This window comes from Macaca thibetana, chromosome 19, assembly GCF_024542745.1.
Source record: "Macaca thibetana thibetana isolate TM-01 chromosome 19, ASM2454274v1, whole genome shotgun sequence".
NCBI classification, from domain to species: domain Eukaryota; kingdom Metazoa; phylum Chordata; class Mammalia; order Primates; family Cercopithecidae; genus Macaca; species Macaca thibetana.
Window position 1 is genome coordinate 18775637 of NC_065596.1, and position 16437 is coordinate 18792073.

At 52.2% G+C, this 16437-nt stretch overlaps 2 protein-coding genes across 3 annotated transcripts in view; one reads left to right on the plus strand and one right to left on the minus strand.

The window, feature by feature from the left end:
- RPL36 (ribosomal protein L36) overlaps positions 1–16437 on the minus strand; it is a 459247-nt gene that overhangs the window by 333192 nt on the left and 109618 nt on the right. Inside the window, exon 1 of one of the 2 annotated variants that reach the window (XM_050770935.1) lies at positions 14715–14718. The exons of the other annotated variant lie outside the window; for it this stretch is intronic. The gene's annotated coding sequence lies outside the window, so the exon portion shown is untranslated. Of the gene's footprint in view, positions 1–14714; positions 14719–16437 lie in introns of those variants that run through there. 2 annotated transcript variants of the gene reach the window in all.
- PTPRS (protein tyrosine phosphatase receptor type S) overlaps positions 13382–16437 on the plus strand; it is a 138867-nt gene continuing 135811 nt past the window's right edge. Inside the window, exon 1 of the mRNA XM_050771030.1 lies at positions 13382–13564. The gene's annotated coding sequence lies outside the window, so the exon portion shown is untranslated. The remainder of the gene's footprint in view (positions 13565–16437) is intronic.

The following is a 16437-nucleotide window of genomic DNA, read 5'->3' on the forward strand; positions in this document are numbered from 1 at the left end:
CGAAAATAATCAGTCTGATCTCCTAGCGTTGATTTTTGCTGCCCAGCTGCTTGGGAAGGTCTTGGCCCACAGCACCTAACAGGTGATCATCCGATGGAAGGTTCTGTTGCTCTATGTTGGGGCCTTCCCAGTTCAGAGACATCCCAATATTTGGGGTTCTTTCTGTCCCCCCCAAAAAATTATGACAATATTGGGGGGCAAGGACAATGACCACAGGCTGGAGGACCTGTGTGCTGCATCTGAAATGCCACAGCAACCCTGAGCCTCTCGGGCATTGAAAATCTCCCCTCTCCAGGGCCCCAGAGTGCCAGGCACAGGCAGAGGAGTTTGAGCGGGTAATTGGGACACATCTCAAGCAGATTTATTTAGCCCTTCCCGTTTTATCCTGTGCAACATCTCCGCTGCCAGGACGATCCCACTCGCTGCCTCATGGTCTCAGCCTCCTGGTCGAAGCCATTCCCTGTGGGCCAGGGTGGGTGGGAGCCAGCGAGGGTGGCTGCGGGAGGGTTAAGTTCACATCCATGCATGCCTGCTGTCTTCTCTGAAGGTGTGAAATGACAATATTGGCCAGGCGCGGTGGCTCACGCCTGTAATCCCAACAGTTTAGGAGGCCGAAGCGGGCGGATCACCTGAGGTCAGGAGTTCGAGACCAGATCGGCCAACATGGCGAAACCTCGTCTCTACTAAAAATACAAAAATTAGCCAGGCATGGTGGTGTGGCCCTGTAGTCCCAACTATTTTCAGGAGGCTGAGGCAGGACAATTGCTTGAACCCAGGAGGCAGAGGTTGCAGTGAGCCAAGATCATGCCACTGCACTCCAGCCTGGGTGAAAGAGCGAGACTCCGTCTTAAAAAAAAAAAAAAAAAAAAAAAACTGTGGTATTTGTTAAGTGCCTGCTATGTGCCACGTACTGCTCTAAGAACTGCATGTCATTAAACTACTCAACTAGAAGCTGCTCATGGATATTTGTTGATAGACTCACATACTGATCTGCACAGTGGTTAACACTAGGTGGGTTGAATCGCCCATTAGGACTGCTGTTTGCTCAGCTTTCAGAAGGATGTGCTATGTGTCCGATCTATATGAACCAAGATTAACCTTATTATAGTCTGAGGAAAAATATATAAAATATGCAAAAACAAAACCAGTGTGTCATGAGAGGAAGAATATCATTCTAAGTGGCCCCACATCAGTTAGGGTGATCTGTGCCTTAAGTCCTTTCCCCTCCCCCAGCCCAGGATCCTCTAGTTTCGCCTACAATGAGCCCTTTCCCCTTCATCCACCCCTCCAGGGTATCAGCAACTCCCCTTCCTCTCTTCAATTATGCTGCAGTGTATTCCCAAGATGAATCTGGGCACCGTATGCAAATGAAGTGAGTTAACCCTTTTTGTGCCAATGCAAGGTCTCACAAACTCAACAGGTATCCAGCCAGCTCCATGGTGTGCTCCCTTCTGTGGGATGAGTGGATAAGCCCCTGCCTGTGCCAGACCCCAGCCCAGCTGTCATAGTGATGAAAGACCCAGGGGCTGTGGGCTGGAAGAGTCAGGAGGGCTTTCTGGAGGTGGCAGGGGCATAAAGGGGCAGAGATGGGCAGAGGAGAAGCCAGGTGGTTGGAACAGCTCGAGGAAATATCCAGAGGCAGGACCGCCAGGGAAGGAAAGAGCACATCTTTTGTAGTCGGGCTGACCTGTGCTTCAAACGTGTCCCTGGGCCAGTGACTCCACCTCCCCAAGCCTCAGTTTCTTCCACTATAAAATGGGTCTATGAAGGCCCATGCTGCCTGGGTGTTAGCACATTTCAAGGAGGTGGTTCAACCTGTCCTCACTTCAGTCCTCTTCAAACAACTTCCTCCCACTCTGTGCATACCATCAGTTACTTAACATTTTATTTACATCCACTTGTTTGCTTTTAGGTAACTAATATGGTTTGGCCATGTCCCTGCCCAAATCTCATCTTGAATTGTGCGTGTGTGTGCGCGTGCATGTGTGTGCGCGTGTGTGTGTGTGTTTGTGTGTGCGCGCGTGTGTGTGTGTGTGTGTTTTGAGACAGGGTCTCATTTTGTCGCTCAGGCTGGAGTTCAGAGGCACGATCCCGGCTCACTGCGACTTCTGCCTCCTGGGTTCAAGCAATTCTCCCACTTCAGCCTCTGGAGTAGCTGGGACCACGGGTGCACGCCAGCATGCCCAGCTATTTTTTTTTTTTTTTTCTTTCTGAGATGGAGTCTTGCTCTGTCGTCCAGGCTGGAGTGCAGTGGCGCCATCTTGGCTCACTGTAAGGTCCACCTCCTGGGTTCACACCATTCTCCTGCCTCAGCCTCCCGAGTAGCTGGGACTACAGGCACCCGCCACCATGCTCGGCTAATTTTTTGTATATTTAGAAGAGATGGGGTTTCACTGTGTTAGCCAGGATGGCTTCGATCTCCTGACCTCATGATCTGCTCACCTCAGCCTCCCAAAGTGCTGGGATTACAGGCATGAGCCATCACACCCGGCCCCCCCTCCCTTTTTTTTTCCCCCGATAGAGGCGGGGCTTCACCCTGTTGGCCAGGCTGGTCTCGAACTTCTGACCTCAGGTGATCCGTCTCCCTTAGCCTTCCAAAGTGCTGGGATGACAGGTGTGAGCCATTACCTGACCTCCTCTTGAATTGTAATCCCTACAATCCACATTTGTCGTGGGAGGCACCTGGTGGGAAATGATTGGATCATGGGGGCAGTTTCCCCATGCTGTTCTCCTGATAGTGAGTGAGTTCTCACGAGATCTGATGGTTTTATAAATGCTTGGCAAGTTTCTCCCTCTCTCGGTCGCTCTCCTGCCACCCTGTGAAGAGGTGCCTTCCACCTTGATTGTAAGTTTCCTGAGGCTTCCCCCAGCCATGTGGAACCGTAAGTCAATTAAAGCTCTTTTCTTTATTAATTACTCAGTCTCAGGTATTTCCTTACAGCAATGTGAGGACGGACTAATACAGTAACTAAATGTCTTTTTATTTTTTATTTATTTATTGAGACAGGGTCTCACTCTGTCACCCAGGCTGGAGTGCAGTGGCGCAATCTCAGCTCACTGCAATCTCCGCTTTCTGGGCTCAAGCAATTCTCCTGCCTCAGCTTCTGGAGGAGCTGGGATTACAGGTGGGCACTAGCATGCCTGGCTAATTTTTGTATTTTTAGTAGAAATGAGGTTTCATTTTGTTGGCCAGGCTGGTCTCAAACTCCTGACCTCAGGTGATCTACCTGCCTCAGCCTCCCAAAGTGCTGGGATAATAGGTGTGAGTCACCACACCTGGCCTAAATAAATGTCCCTCCTCCTTCTTCTTCCTTCTTCCTCCTTCCTCCTTCCTCCTTCCTCCTTCCTCCTTCCTCCTTCCTCCTTCCTCCTTCCTCCTTCCTCCTTCCTCCTTCCTCCTTCCTCCTTCCTCCTTCCTCCTTCCTCCTTCCTCCTTCCTCCTTCCTCCTTCCTCCTTCTCCTTCTTCTTCTTCTTCTTCTTCTTCTTCTTCTTCTTCTTCTTCTTCTTCTTCTTCTCTTTTTAGATGGAGTCTCCTCTGTCCAAGTCTGGAGTGCAGTAGCATGATCTCAGCTCACTGCAACCTCCACCTCCAGGTTCAAGTGATTCTCCTGCCTCAGCCTCCCAGTTAGCTGGGATTACAGGTGTGAGCCACCGCACCAGGCTAATTTTTGTATTTTTAGTAGAGACGTGATTTCACCATGTTAGCCAGGCTGGTCTCAAACTCCCGAGTTCAGGCAATCCACCCACCTAGGTCTCCCGAAGTGTTGGGATTACAAGTGTGAGCCACCGCACTCAGCCTGAAAGAAACTAGGTCATGTCTCCAGGGCTGGATCCAAGTATCAATGGAATGAAAACACAAATGCAAGTAACAATGTAACAAGTCAAATGAATAAATAAGATGAAAAGTTACAAAGAAAAACAATAAAGACCCAGCCATGAAATTAACAAATCCTAGGGACATTAACAAGCTCAAGGAAAATCCTGTTCTTAGAGGTGAATAACTGGCAGGCAATGATTCCGTAGTGTTTCATGCTCCGTGCCTAGAACTTAAAATCACTTTGTGAGGCCAGCATGGTGGCTCACATCTGTAATCCCAGGGCTCCAGGAGGCTGAGGATGGAGGACCACTTGAGGCCAGGAGTTCGAGATCAGCCTAGGCAACACAACGAGACCCCATGTTTACAGAAAAAAAAAAAATTAATTATCTGGGCGTAGTGGCACATGTCTGTAGTCCCAGCAACTCAGGAGGCTGAAGTGTCAGGATCGCTTGAGCCCAGGAGTTCCAGACCAACCTGGGCAACATGGTGAAACCCCCCATCACTACAAAAAAAAATACAAAAATGCATTTTGGGAGCCCGAAGTGGGCGGATCATGAGGTCAAGAGATCGAGACCATTCTGGCCAACAGGGTGAAACCCCGTCTCTACCAAAAATACAAAAATTAGCCAGGCGTGGCGGCACGGGCCTCTAGTCCCAGTTACTCAGGAGGCTGAGGCAGGAGAATCACTTGAACTCGGGAGGGAGAGGTTGCAGTGAGCCAAGATCGTGCCACTGCACTCCAGCCTGGTGACAGAACGAGACTCCATCTCAAAAAAGAAAAAAAATACAAAAATGAGATGGGCGGGCTGGCGTGCACACCTGTAAGTCCAGCTACTTGGAGGCTAAGGTGGGAGGGTTGTTTGAGTACATGAGTTTGAGGCTGCAGTGAGCTATGATCATGCAACTACACTCCAGCCCAAGTGACAAACTGAGACTCTCTCTCAAAAAAAAAAAAAAAAAAAAAAAAAAAAAAAAAAAAAAAAATTGTAGCCTCTCAAAGTTTCAAGTGCCACACTCGGGGCCCACATTGATGGCCCTGGAAGGCCCTTGGCTTGGTGAGGCTTGTGGCAGGGGTCCAGATGGCATTGTCAGGCATGTCCCTCTGACTCTGCACACAACACCCAGCACAGACCCCACCTGGTGGAGAATCCAAGCCTCTCTCCTTGAGAAGGGATGAACCAAGAGGCCCCACCTGCACTGCCAGCTGGCAGGAGACAACAGAGGCCTGATTTGAATTTGTCATTGCATCCCCCAGAAAGAGTGAGAGAATAAAGCCCCTTGATCTTTTCAAGGGCCAGACAGGCCCCAGAGCTGAGAGGCTGGCTGCATGGCATCCCCTGCCTCCCCACTAACCTGGATCTTACTGCAATCAACAAAGGGTGCTCATGGATTTTGGGCTAGGGTCTAGCATCTCTTGCTGTATGTCATGGGGATGTCAAGCTCCTGGTCCAGGAGTAGGTAAAGTCCTTGAGGGGTATCAGTGAAGCCACTGTCAGGGAAAGGGTCTTTTATGGGGTTGAACTGCATTCCCCCAAAAGAGATGTTGAAGTCCTAACCCCTAGGACCTCAGAATGTGACCTTATTTGGAAATACGGTCTTTACAGAAGTAAAGTTAAAATGAGGGCATTAGGGTGGGTCCTGATCCAATATGATGGGTGTCCTTATACAAAGGGGAAATTTGGATACAGAGACAGACCCACGTAGAGGGAAGATGATGTGAAGAAGAGACACAGGGAGAAGGCGGCAGTCTGCAAACCAAGGAGTAGAGGCCTCAGAAGTAACAAATCCTGGCCAGGTGTGGTGGCTCATGCCCATAATCCCAGCACTTTGGGAGGCCGAGGTGGGTGGATCACCTGAGGTCATAAGTTCAAGACCAGCCTGGCCAACATGGCAAAAACAATTTTTCTTTTTTTTTGGAGACAGAGTTTCACTCTTGTTGCCCAGGCTGGAGTGCAATAATGTGATCTCAGCTCACTGCGACCTCTGCCTCCCAGGATCAAGTGATTCTCCTGCCTCAGCCTCCCAAGTAGCTGGGATTACAGGTGCCCACCACCGCCCACACCTGGCTAATTTTTTGTTTTTTTTTTAGTAGAGACAGGGTTTCTCCATGTTGGCTAGGCTAGTCTCAGACTCCTTACCTCAGGTGATCCACCCGCCTTGGCCTCCCAAAGGGCTGGAATTACAGGCGCGAGCCATCGCACCCAGCCAGGATTGGTTACTCCAAGGCCTCGCACCTTGGCTTGCAGATGGCTGCCTTCTCCTTGTATCTCTTCACATCATCTCCCCTCTATGTGGGTCTGTCTCTGTCCAAATTTCCCCTTTGTATAAGGGACATCACCATCACCAATCATCCATATTTTAGAAATTTTTTTTAAATTTTATTTCATTTTAGAACATTTTTAACATTTTAATTTTAGAACATTTTAATCACCTGGAAAGAAACCTCAAAAGAATCCATTGCCTAATTCAAGATCATTAAGATTTATTCCTCTGCATTCTTTCCTAAGAGTTTTATAGTTTAAGCTCTTACATTTAGGTCTATCATCCATGTTGAGTTGATTTTTGTATATGGTGTGAGGTGGCGGTTCAACTTCATTCTTTTACATGTGAATATGGAATTGTCCTGGCCCCACTTGTTGAAAAGACTATTGTTTTCCCACTGAATTGACAACTTGATGAAAATCAATTCACCATAGATATGAGGGTTTATTCTGCACTCTCAATTCTACCCCATTGATCTGTATGTCTATCCTTACGCCAGTATGTCATTGTCCTGGTTACAGTAGGTTTGTAATAAGTTTTGAAATTGGGAAATCCGAGTCCTCCAATTTTGTTCTTTTTCAAGATTGTTTTGGCTGTTCTAAGTTCCTTGAACATTTTCACATGAATTTGAGGATCAGCTTGCCAATTTCTGCAAAGAAGCTAACTGAAATTTTGATGGGGATTGGGTTGAATCTTTAGATCAATTGGGGGAGTATAGACATCTTAACAATATTATTCTTCCAATCCATGAGCATGGGATGTCTTTCCATTTATTTAAGTCTTCTTTAATCTTTCAACGTTTTGTTATTTTTATAGTATAAGTTTTGCACTTCTTTTGGAAATATATTCCTAAGTATTTTATTCTTTTTCATCAATTGTAAATAGAATTGGTTTCTTAATTTCATTTGGTTTGTTCATTGTCACTGCATAGGAAATACAATGGATTTTTGTGTATTGATTTCATATCTTGCTGCCTTGATGAATTCATTTACTAGTTTTAATAGGTTTTTAGTGGATCCCTTAGGATTTTCTACATGCAAAATGATGTCATGTGCAAATAGAGAGAGTTCAATTTCTTCCTTTCCAATATGAATGCCTTTTATTTTATTTTCTCGCCTAGTTGCCTGGTTATAGGTTTCAGTACAATGTTGAATAGAAGTGGTGGGAGGGAGCATTCTCACCTTGTTCCTGATCTTAGAGGGAAAACATCCAGTCTTTCACCATAAAGTATGATATTGACTGTAGATGCCTTTTATTAGGTTGAGAAAGTTTCATTCTATGCATAGTTTGTTGAGTGTTTTACTAACCCATGCCTCCCCAAATCCTCCAACACTTACCCAATCAGCTAAATCAGGGGACCGCCAAGTGAACCCCAAATGGAGCCCAGCACAGAGCAGGTGTACAGCAAATGGGATGTTCCTATTTGCTCCTCTTCTCTTTGGTGTTTGAAGGAATTTGTGGGGAGAAAGAGACAGAGAGAGGAGCAGAGAGAACAACATTAAATTTGAAGTAATGTGTAATGATAGTGGAATGTCTGGCATAGGCGAAGTTTAGGGGAGATGTTTTGGACCTGTCTCACAGGAATTTAAGACTGAGTTCTTTGCAGACAATCCTGAACTTGGCATGAAGAGTCCTGTTTGTACACAGTGATGGGCGGCTGATGGTTCCCTTGGAGTTATCTCAACAAAACCACAATGGAGCTAATTACCAGGTTCTGGGAGACTCCTAGGCAGAGGTTGGTCTGGCAGGAAAGGAAGAGGAGGGTGGGAGAGTGGGAAGAGCCCCGCCCCCCCCCACAACCCTCCTGAAGAAGCAACAAATGTTTATTGACTGAACTTTTCACCCAACAATGACTCACACCCTCAGTGTGTGTGCGCCAGTCACCACGTCAGCAGACAGGAAAGAGACCCAGAACCCACCATGCCCTACCTCCCAATCTGAGTGTTTTTCACGGTGTGGAACTTGGAGGGTTGAGCCATGCCCCTGGGGACAACATTCTCTCCTCGGTTCTCTTCAAGCCTTGGCCTGCAGGAAGGCTTAGTTAGCTTGGTGCTGTTGTGTCTTTAACACCTTTCTAACACGTGTCAATTTCCTGGGGCTGTCCAGAGGCTGCAACCGCATCAGACTAGAATGTTCTGTTCTTGGCTTGACTGCACACAGTAGCTCATGCCTATAATCCCGTCACTTTGGGAGGGGGAGGTGGGAGGGTAATTTAAGCCGAGGAGTTCAAGACCAGGCCAGGTAACATAGGGAGAGCCTGTCTCTACAAAAAAATTAAAAATTAGCCAGGTGTAGTGGTCTGTGCCTGGCGTCCCAGCTACCTGGGCAGCTGCACTGGGAGGATCACTTGAGTCGAGGCTGCGGTGAGCTGTGATTGTGCCATTGCACTCCATCCTGGGTAACAGAGTAAAGCCCTGTCTTGGGAAAAAAAAAAAGAATTATATAATTTTCTGTTCTTGTTGTATTGACTTGTATGATCATCTTTTGTTTCTGGCTAGGGAACCATAGTTTTCTCATTTACAGTGAACACATTTTTTTTTTTTTTAGACAGAGTTTCTTTCTTATTACCCAGAGTGCAATGGCACAATCTCAGCTCACTGCAACCTCCGCCCACCAGGTTCAAGCAATTCTTCTGCCCCAGCCTCCCAAGTAGCTGGGATTATAGGCACCTACCACCACTCCTGGCTATTTTTTTATATTTTTAGTAGACACAGGGTTTTACCATGTTGGCCAGGCTGGTCTTGAACTCCTGGCCTCAGGTGATCTGCCCACCTTGGCCTCCCAAAGTGCTGGGATTACAGGTGTGAGCCATCGCGCCCAGCCTACAGTGACCACACTTATTGGACAATCCTCTCTTGAGTCTGCACCTGGTAGCAGGTGGTTGACATAGTGTGATTCATTTCACCCTCCAGACAGCCCTAAGGAACCAAGATTATTATTATTCCCATTTACAGACAGGCAAACTGAGGCACAGCTAGAGTAGGGAGACACACAGGAAACAAGCAAAATGGCCAAAATACAATATCATTCCAAATCATGATAAATAATCTGATACTGAGGTGAAGATGATCATATGGCCACCTCAGTAAGATGGTCTGGGAAGGTCTCTCAGAGACTCAAAGAGCAACGAGGAACACCTGGCCTTCAGAGAAGCAGGAGGAACAGCATCCTGGTCAGAGGGAACAGAGGGTGGAAAGGTTCTGTGGCAGGACCTTACCTGGTGTGTTGGAGGCATAGCAAGGGGGCCCGAGTGGCTGGAGCAGAGTGAACAAGGGTGAGAGAGGGAGGAGGGGAGGGTAGGGAGGGGAAGGGGGTAGGTTATGCAGAGCTTGGTGAGCTGTGGGAAGAACTTAAGCTCTTACTCTAAGTGAGATATTTCCTATCTCCTCCCAGCACTGTTAACTCCAGGAATTTTTGCTCTGTTACCCAGGCTGGGGTGCAGTGGCATGATTAGAATTCACTGCAGCCTCAAACTCTCGCATCCAAACGATCCTCCTACCTCAACCTTCCAGGTAGCTGGGATCACAGATGTGCACCACCATGCCCAGCTAACTTCTAAAACTTTTTGTAGAGACAGGGACTCCCTGTGTTGCCCAGGCTAGTCCCAAATACCTGGGCTCAAGCCATCCTCCCGTCTCAGCCTCCTAAAGTGCTGGGCCAAAGGGCCCAGCCAACTCTAGGGATTTTAGACTGTTTCGTTTACTTCTGTTGTCCACAGCACTTCAAACAACCTGGGAGGGGGGCCGAATGCATGGCCTGAATGGATGGGTTTCCCAAGCACATGCTAGAATGTTTTTGTTGTTGTTGTTGTTTTGAGACAAAGTCTCACTCGGTTGCCAGGATGGAGTGCAGTGGCTCTCAGCTCACTACCCCCTCTGCCTCCTGGTAGAAGCAATCCTCCTGTCTTCTGAGTAGGTGGGACTATAGGCATGCACCGCCATGCCTAGCTAATTTTTGTATTTTTAGTAGAGACGGGGTTTCACCATGTTAGCCAGGCTGATCTCAAACTCCTGAACTCAGGCAATCCACCTGCCTCGGCCTCTCAAAGTGCTGGGATTACAGGCATAAGCCACTGCACCAGGCCAATGTATTTTTTGTTTGAGAAGGAGTCTCACTCTGTTGCCCAGGCTGGAATGCAGTGGTGTGATCTCGGCTCACTGCAACCTCCACCTCCTGGGTTTAAGCAATTCTCCTGCCTCGGCCTCCTGAGTAGCTGGGATTACAGGCACATACCATCACACCTGGCTAATTTTTGTATTTTTAGTAGAGAAAGGGTTTTGCCATGTTGGCCAGGCTGGTCTCGAACTCCTGACCTCAAGTGATCCACCTGTCCTGGTCTCCCAAAGTGCTGGGATTACTGGCGTGAGCCACGGCACCCAGCTGCCACAATGCATTTTAAATCTGTTTTCTTCAACTGTTCACAAAATCCCTCAGAGGTACAAGTGGTTGTCCTCCTTTTCTAGATGGGGACAGCTAGGCTCATAGTGTTGCGGCCACTTGTTCAAGGTCACTCCCCAAATAGGTCGCTGGGCTGGGGTTCATGCCACGATCAACCCCCCTACGATCGGCCATCTCATTTTACTGCGTCTCCACCAATTATGCAAGGCTTGAGCACCCACTGTGCGTGAGAAACCACGCTAAGCATTTTGTGCACAGACTGCCCCATTTGATCCTTCAAAATGCGATCATATTCCCATTGCTTGGATGAGGAAACTGAGGCCAGATTGTAGACGGTCAGGTCAGGGTCACCCTGCCAGGAAGAAAAACAAAGTAGGCTCTGCAAACCTGGCCGCTGCACTGGCCGCTGGGAAACTCCAAGCTTAATTTAGGTTCCTTGTTAAATTATTCATTATCTCCTCTCTCTTCTCCTGTTTATGACTTCCGCCTTATCGTTTTGTTCCCCGGGTTAATGCTTTTTGTTTATCTGCATCTTTGGCCCGGTATGAATGAATCAACAATTTTGGAGGAAAAAAAAAAAAGCCAATTCTAAAGTTGGGTTCCTCTGTTGGGCACCTTCTCCAAATATGTGCCTTGAGGAAATAAATGCTTTCGACATGATCAAAACACAAGGACTGATGTGCAATCTTGTTTGGTGGCTGTGAGCCCTCCAACCCCTGTACCTTTGTCAATATACCCCTTTTATTTTTTACTTCTGCCTTTTTTTTTTTTTTTTTTTTTTAGGTGGAGTCTCACTCTGTCACCCAGGCTGGAGTGTGCAGTGACGTGATCTCGGCTCAGTGCAACCTTCACCTCCTGGGTTCAAGTGTTTCTTCTGCCCCAGTCTCCCAAGTAGCTGAGACTACAGGCACCTGCCACCACGTCCGGCTAATTTTTGTATTTTTAGTAGAGATGGGGTTTCGCCATGTCGGCCAGCCTGGTCTTGAACTCCTGATCTCAAGTGATCTGCCCACCCCGGCTTCCCAAAGTGCTAGGATTACAGGCGTGAGTCACTGGGCCCAGCCTCTTTTTTCTTATTATTCCATCTTCAGGCACCAATGGCAGCCAGGCAGCCACATTACAGCAATTCATCATCACACCTTCCTTGGGAGCAGGGGCTACCTTGCCCCATTTTACAGATAAGAGCCGAGATCCAGAGGCAAATCCATTCTACAGATGGGGAAAGTGAGGCTCAGGGTCTCATGCAGCAAGTCAGTGTTTTAGCTGGGTTCCAGCTGTGGCTCGTCCTGACTCCAGGGCAGCCGGGAATGGTAATTAGTCGAGACCTGTGTAAAGTGCTTACTCTATAGGAAGTGCTCCATCATCCATTCATTCCTGCACATAGGGATCCCTGGAGCCACACTGTAGTGTAACTAGAATAAAAACGGGATAATGGGACCGGGCGCAGTGGCTCACGCCTGTAATCCCAGCACTTTGGGAGACTGAGGCGGACGGATCACCTGAGGTCAGGAGTTCAAGACCAACCTGGCCAGCATGGTGAAACCCCGTCTCTAACAAAAATACAAAAGTAGCCAGGCGTGGTGACAGCACGCTTGTAATTCCAGCTACTCAGGAGGTTGAGACAGGAGAATCGCTTGAATCCGGGAGGCGGAGGTGGCAGTGAGCCGCGATTGTGCCACTGCACTCCAGCCTGGGCGACAGAGTGAGACTCTGACTCAAAAACAAACAACAACAACAACAACAACAAAACGGGATAATGGGATAGAGTGGAGTGGGGCGTGGTTGGTAGCTGTTGTCAGGGAGGGCTTCTCCCAGGCGCTGCTTATCTGAGCAGAAACTGGAAAGATGAGAAGGAGATGATTTTGGATGCTCAAGTTAGAGGAACTGTAAGAAGCTGGCTGAGGTGGGAGGATCACCTGAGCCCAACTACTCAGGAGGCTGAGGCGGGAGGATCACCTGAGCCCAACTACTCAGGAGGCTGAGGCGGGAGGATCACCTGAGCCCAACTATTCAGGAGGTTGAGGCGGGAGGATCACCTGAGCCCAGGAGTTTGAAGCTGCAGTGAGCTATGATCATACCACTATACTGAGGCCTGGGTGTCAGACCTCATCTCTTTTTTTTTTTTTTTTTTTTGAGACAGAGTCTGGCTCTGTCGCCCGGGCTGGAGTGCAGTGGCCGGATCTCAGCTCACTGCAAGCTCCGCCCCCCGGGTTTACGCCATTCTCCTGCCTCAGCCTCCCGAGTAGCTGGGACTACAGGCGCCCGCCGCCTCGCCCGGCTAGTTTTTTGTATTTTTTAGTAGAGACGGGGTTTCACCGTGTTCGCCAGGATGGTCTCGATCTCCTGACCTAGTGATCCGCCCGTCTCGGCCTCCCAAAGTGCTGGGACTACAGGCTTGAGCCACCGCGCCCGGCAGACCTCATCTCTTAAAAAGACAAGGAGTAGCTGGTTTTGCTGGAGCATTGACATGGCCAGGGGGAGGGGACAGGGTAGTGTGCGCTAATGTGAAACGGCGAGCTGCAGAGACGAGGTTGGATTTTATTCCAAGGACACTAGGGAGCCCTGGCAGAGTTTAGAGCAGCACACAGAAAGTGCCAGGCCCTTTGCACCCAGGACGCTGGGGCTCCCGCACGGACAGTAGCCCGAGGGGCCCTTCCCGCCGCCACCACCGCAGCCACCACCAACACTACCGCCGCCCACGTGTCCCGCGAAGCCCAGGGCCCCACGTGCTCCCGCGGCCCTTTGAACACCCCGGGGCCACGTGACCGCGCCGCGCCGTCCCATTGGCCGGGGGGCGTGGCAGCCGCGCGGCTGCGCAGTGACGCGCCCGGGCCGGCCCTGCCCCCGACCCGGCGGCGGCGGCGGCGGCGCTGGCGGAAGGGATGACGTCACCGGCTGGGGGGGCGCGCGAGCCGGCGCGAGGGGAGCGCGAGCCGCAGTGAGTGTCCTCGCGCCGCCCGCCCGGCAGCCCGGCCGGCGCGCGCACGCCGCGAGCCGCTGGCGCTCGGGCTCCGCTCGGATTCCATGCAACAGCCAGGATGTGAAGCGGGGCAGAGCCGGGGGAGCCCAGCCCAGCCAGCCTCCAGGTAAAGCCAAAAAAAAAAAAAAAAAAAAAAAAAAAAAAAATCATGGATTCGAGGAAAAAAAAATGCAGGCGCTCCAAGGGGGGTCTCGGAGGCAGCTGAGTGGGCAGCGCGCCGGCTTTGTGCCGGGGAAGCCTGCACGGCCATTGTGCTCGGAGGATGCTCGACTGCAGCCGGTTGCACGCCCAGCCCCTGCGTCCCGGGAGCTGAGCCCGGACAATACCCCGAGGGGCTGGGCCGGGACCGCGCTGGGGGCACTCGGCGGGCGGGGCTGGGGGGCTTCGCCCGCGGCGTGGGAGGGGGCTGGGCTGGAAGCGCCCGAAGCGCGGTGTTGGAAGCTGCCCAGCGCCGCCGGCTGCACCACCCCGGACTGCGGGCGGGGCAGAGGCGCGGAGGGGGGCGCGCGTGTGTGCGGAGCGGGTGCCGGCCCCAGCGGCGTCCGGCCTGGGTCCCCGGGCGGGTCCTGGAGGCAGGGGGCGCTGTGCCGGGGGATTGGGGTCGTGCAGGCGCCCCGGAGCGGAGAGGAGCCGGGACGGGTGGCTGGAGGCGGGGTGGCTCCAGGGCTGCTGCGCCCGCCGCCTTTCCTCTCCGGGTCCCCCTCCCCTGGAGACCCCCGAGTCTACGCCGTCTCCCCTGGCACACTCCGGGCCCTGTCGTTGCCTTATGGGAGGTCGCCCCTCCGGCACTCGGGCCTTGCCCCACCCTTTTGCGGCCCCGGCGCCCCTTTCCAGCGCCCCCACCCAGGGGCGAACCTCAGCCCCCAGCCCCAGGGGCTCTGGCGGGCAGACGCGCACGCCCAGCACCCTAGTCTCCCCTCCACGCTGGGGGCTCCCTGGGGATCCCAAGAGTGGGGAAGCCGCCCCTGGAGCCGCCAGCCCCGCGGGTTCCGCACGCTCCGGGAGCCCCCTGGGGGCTGCGGGGGGGGGAGGGGCGGTGACGTCATCCCGGGGGCGGGGCCGCCGGCCCCGGGTTAAAGGGGGCGCGGGGCGTGCCCTGAGGGGAGCCCCCCAGGTTAGAGTGCCCGCGCCGCCGTGGGTGCGAGGGTTCGGCCAGGCTGCGGCCAAGTTCACCGCTCTTTATGGGAATCTCTCCTAAAATTAAGATCCTCCCCTTCGGACCTCCCCCTACAAATCCTGGACATTTCCCAGCAATTCCCCCCCTTCCCAAATTGGGGAACTCCCCTTCGGCCGCTTTCTCTCCAGGATCCTCATATCAGGGAACCTTTCCCACAAACTGGGATTCTTTTTTTCAACCACACCCCCCCGCCCCAAATCTGGGACCTTCTTCTTCGGTTGACCCTCTTTCCCCAATCTCACATCGTCTTCTCGTGGTTCCCTAAATATGCAGCTTCCAAGAACGTTCCTTCCTCTGCAACCCTTCCTCAAATCCAGCTACCTCTTGGGACCTCATCCCCCAAATTAACAACCCTCCCAGCGCATCATGGGGGTGCCTTGCCTCCCCCTTCTGGGCTCAGCTGGGATTCCCCTGTCCCCCCGTCACAATCTAGGGGAGCCCCCTTCTGAGCATGGGTCCCTTCTGCCTCTGGCCGAGCCCCTAAAAACACATCCCGGCAGCCGAAGCTGGTGAAGCGGGTGTCCGAGGTGTCCGAGTCCCGGCTGAGCAGTAGGGATACACCTAGAAGCCGGAGGAGGCAGGAAGACCCCTAGGGTCCCAAGAACAGGGACCCACCCGCTCCGGGCTCCCCTCTGCCACCACGCGGACTTTGGCTGCTGGGATTCTGGCCTTCTCTGGTTGCCCCCCTATAGCTGCTGTCCTTGGGGTGCAGGGGGTGACGGCGCCTCTTTGTCTGGGGCGCCCTTCTTCCCTCTCTCTGCTGCTTTCCGCCCGGGAGAAGGGAGCCAGCCAGCGCCTCTGCTCCTGCGGTACCAGCGGCAGCTGCTGGAGCGTTTATTAATGTCCCAGGGACTTGGTCGAATCTGCCATTTGCATAAGTCCCCTCCCCCTCCCAGGGTCCCTTCCTTTGTGCCCCCTCCCCCTGCCAATCGCGCCTGCCTTCTGTCCCTCTGCTCTTCTTTCTCTGCCAGCTGATATTTTGGCAGTGGAAGGCAGGCAGCTGGGGCTGGGGGCGGCTGCTTCCCGCCCCCAAATCCCACAGCCCCTCAGCTTGGGCCTGAGCCCCCTCCTGGGAACCCCCCCCCACCCCGCTGCCCTCCACAAAGCCTTCCGTGGGGCATCTCTTTCTGGCTGGCAGACTGGCGGTGTCTTCATTTTTCCCCTCCAGAAAGCAGGGTCCTGCCCTGTTCCCCAGGCCCGGGGGACACCTTCATCATGACGATGCACTTCTGCGCGGGGGCCAGGCCTCCCAGCCCCCGGGGGGGTCACCACCCGCCATACTCATCACCCTGAGAGTTGTTCTAATTGGGCTTAGGCAAACAAAACGTCGTGGGAGACCCAGGCTGCCTGGTGAGCTCACGCACTTTTCTATTTCTGCCACCCTGGCCAATGACATTGCCCCTAACCCCCCAGGGGGTGACAGAGACTGGTACTGTCAGTGGCCGTCCGGAGATGCTGTCCCGAGAGGCGGTGGACTGGCCCCCTCCCCACTCCCCACAGGAGATTGGTGACAGGTCATTTTGGTGTGGCCCGGCTGTGGCGCTGGAGGGTGCTACTGGTTGGCAGGTCAGCTCCGGGCATGATTTCCTCCTCTCCAGGAAACCTTGAGAGCCTCTGAAGTCTGCCTGTGGTGGCGACTGAGAAGGGGACATTCAAACCCCAGGTTCCTGCCTGCTGCCAGCAGAGAAAAAAAAAAAAAAATCACTCCTTATACCCCGGTTGAGCGTTCAGTGCGCCTTTTTTTCCTGCCTCACAGGGGATTTCAGGCGTTGTCAAGTGTCCATGGACCCTGCTTGGAGACA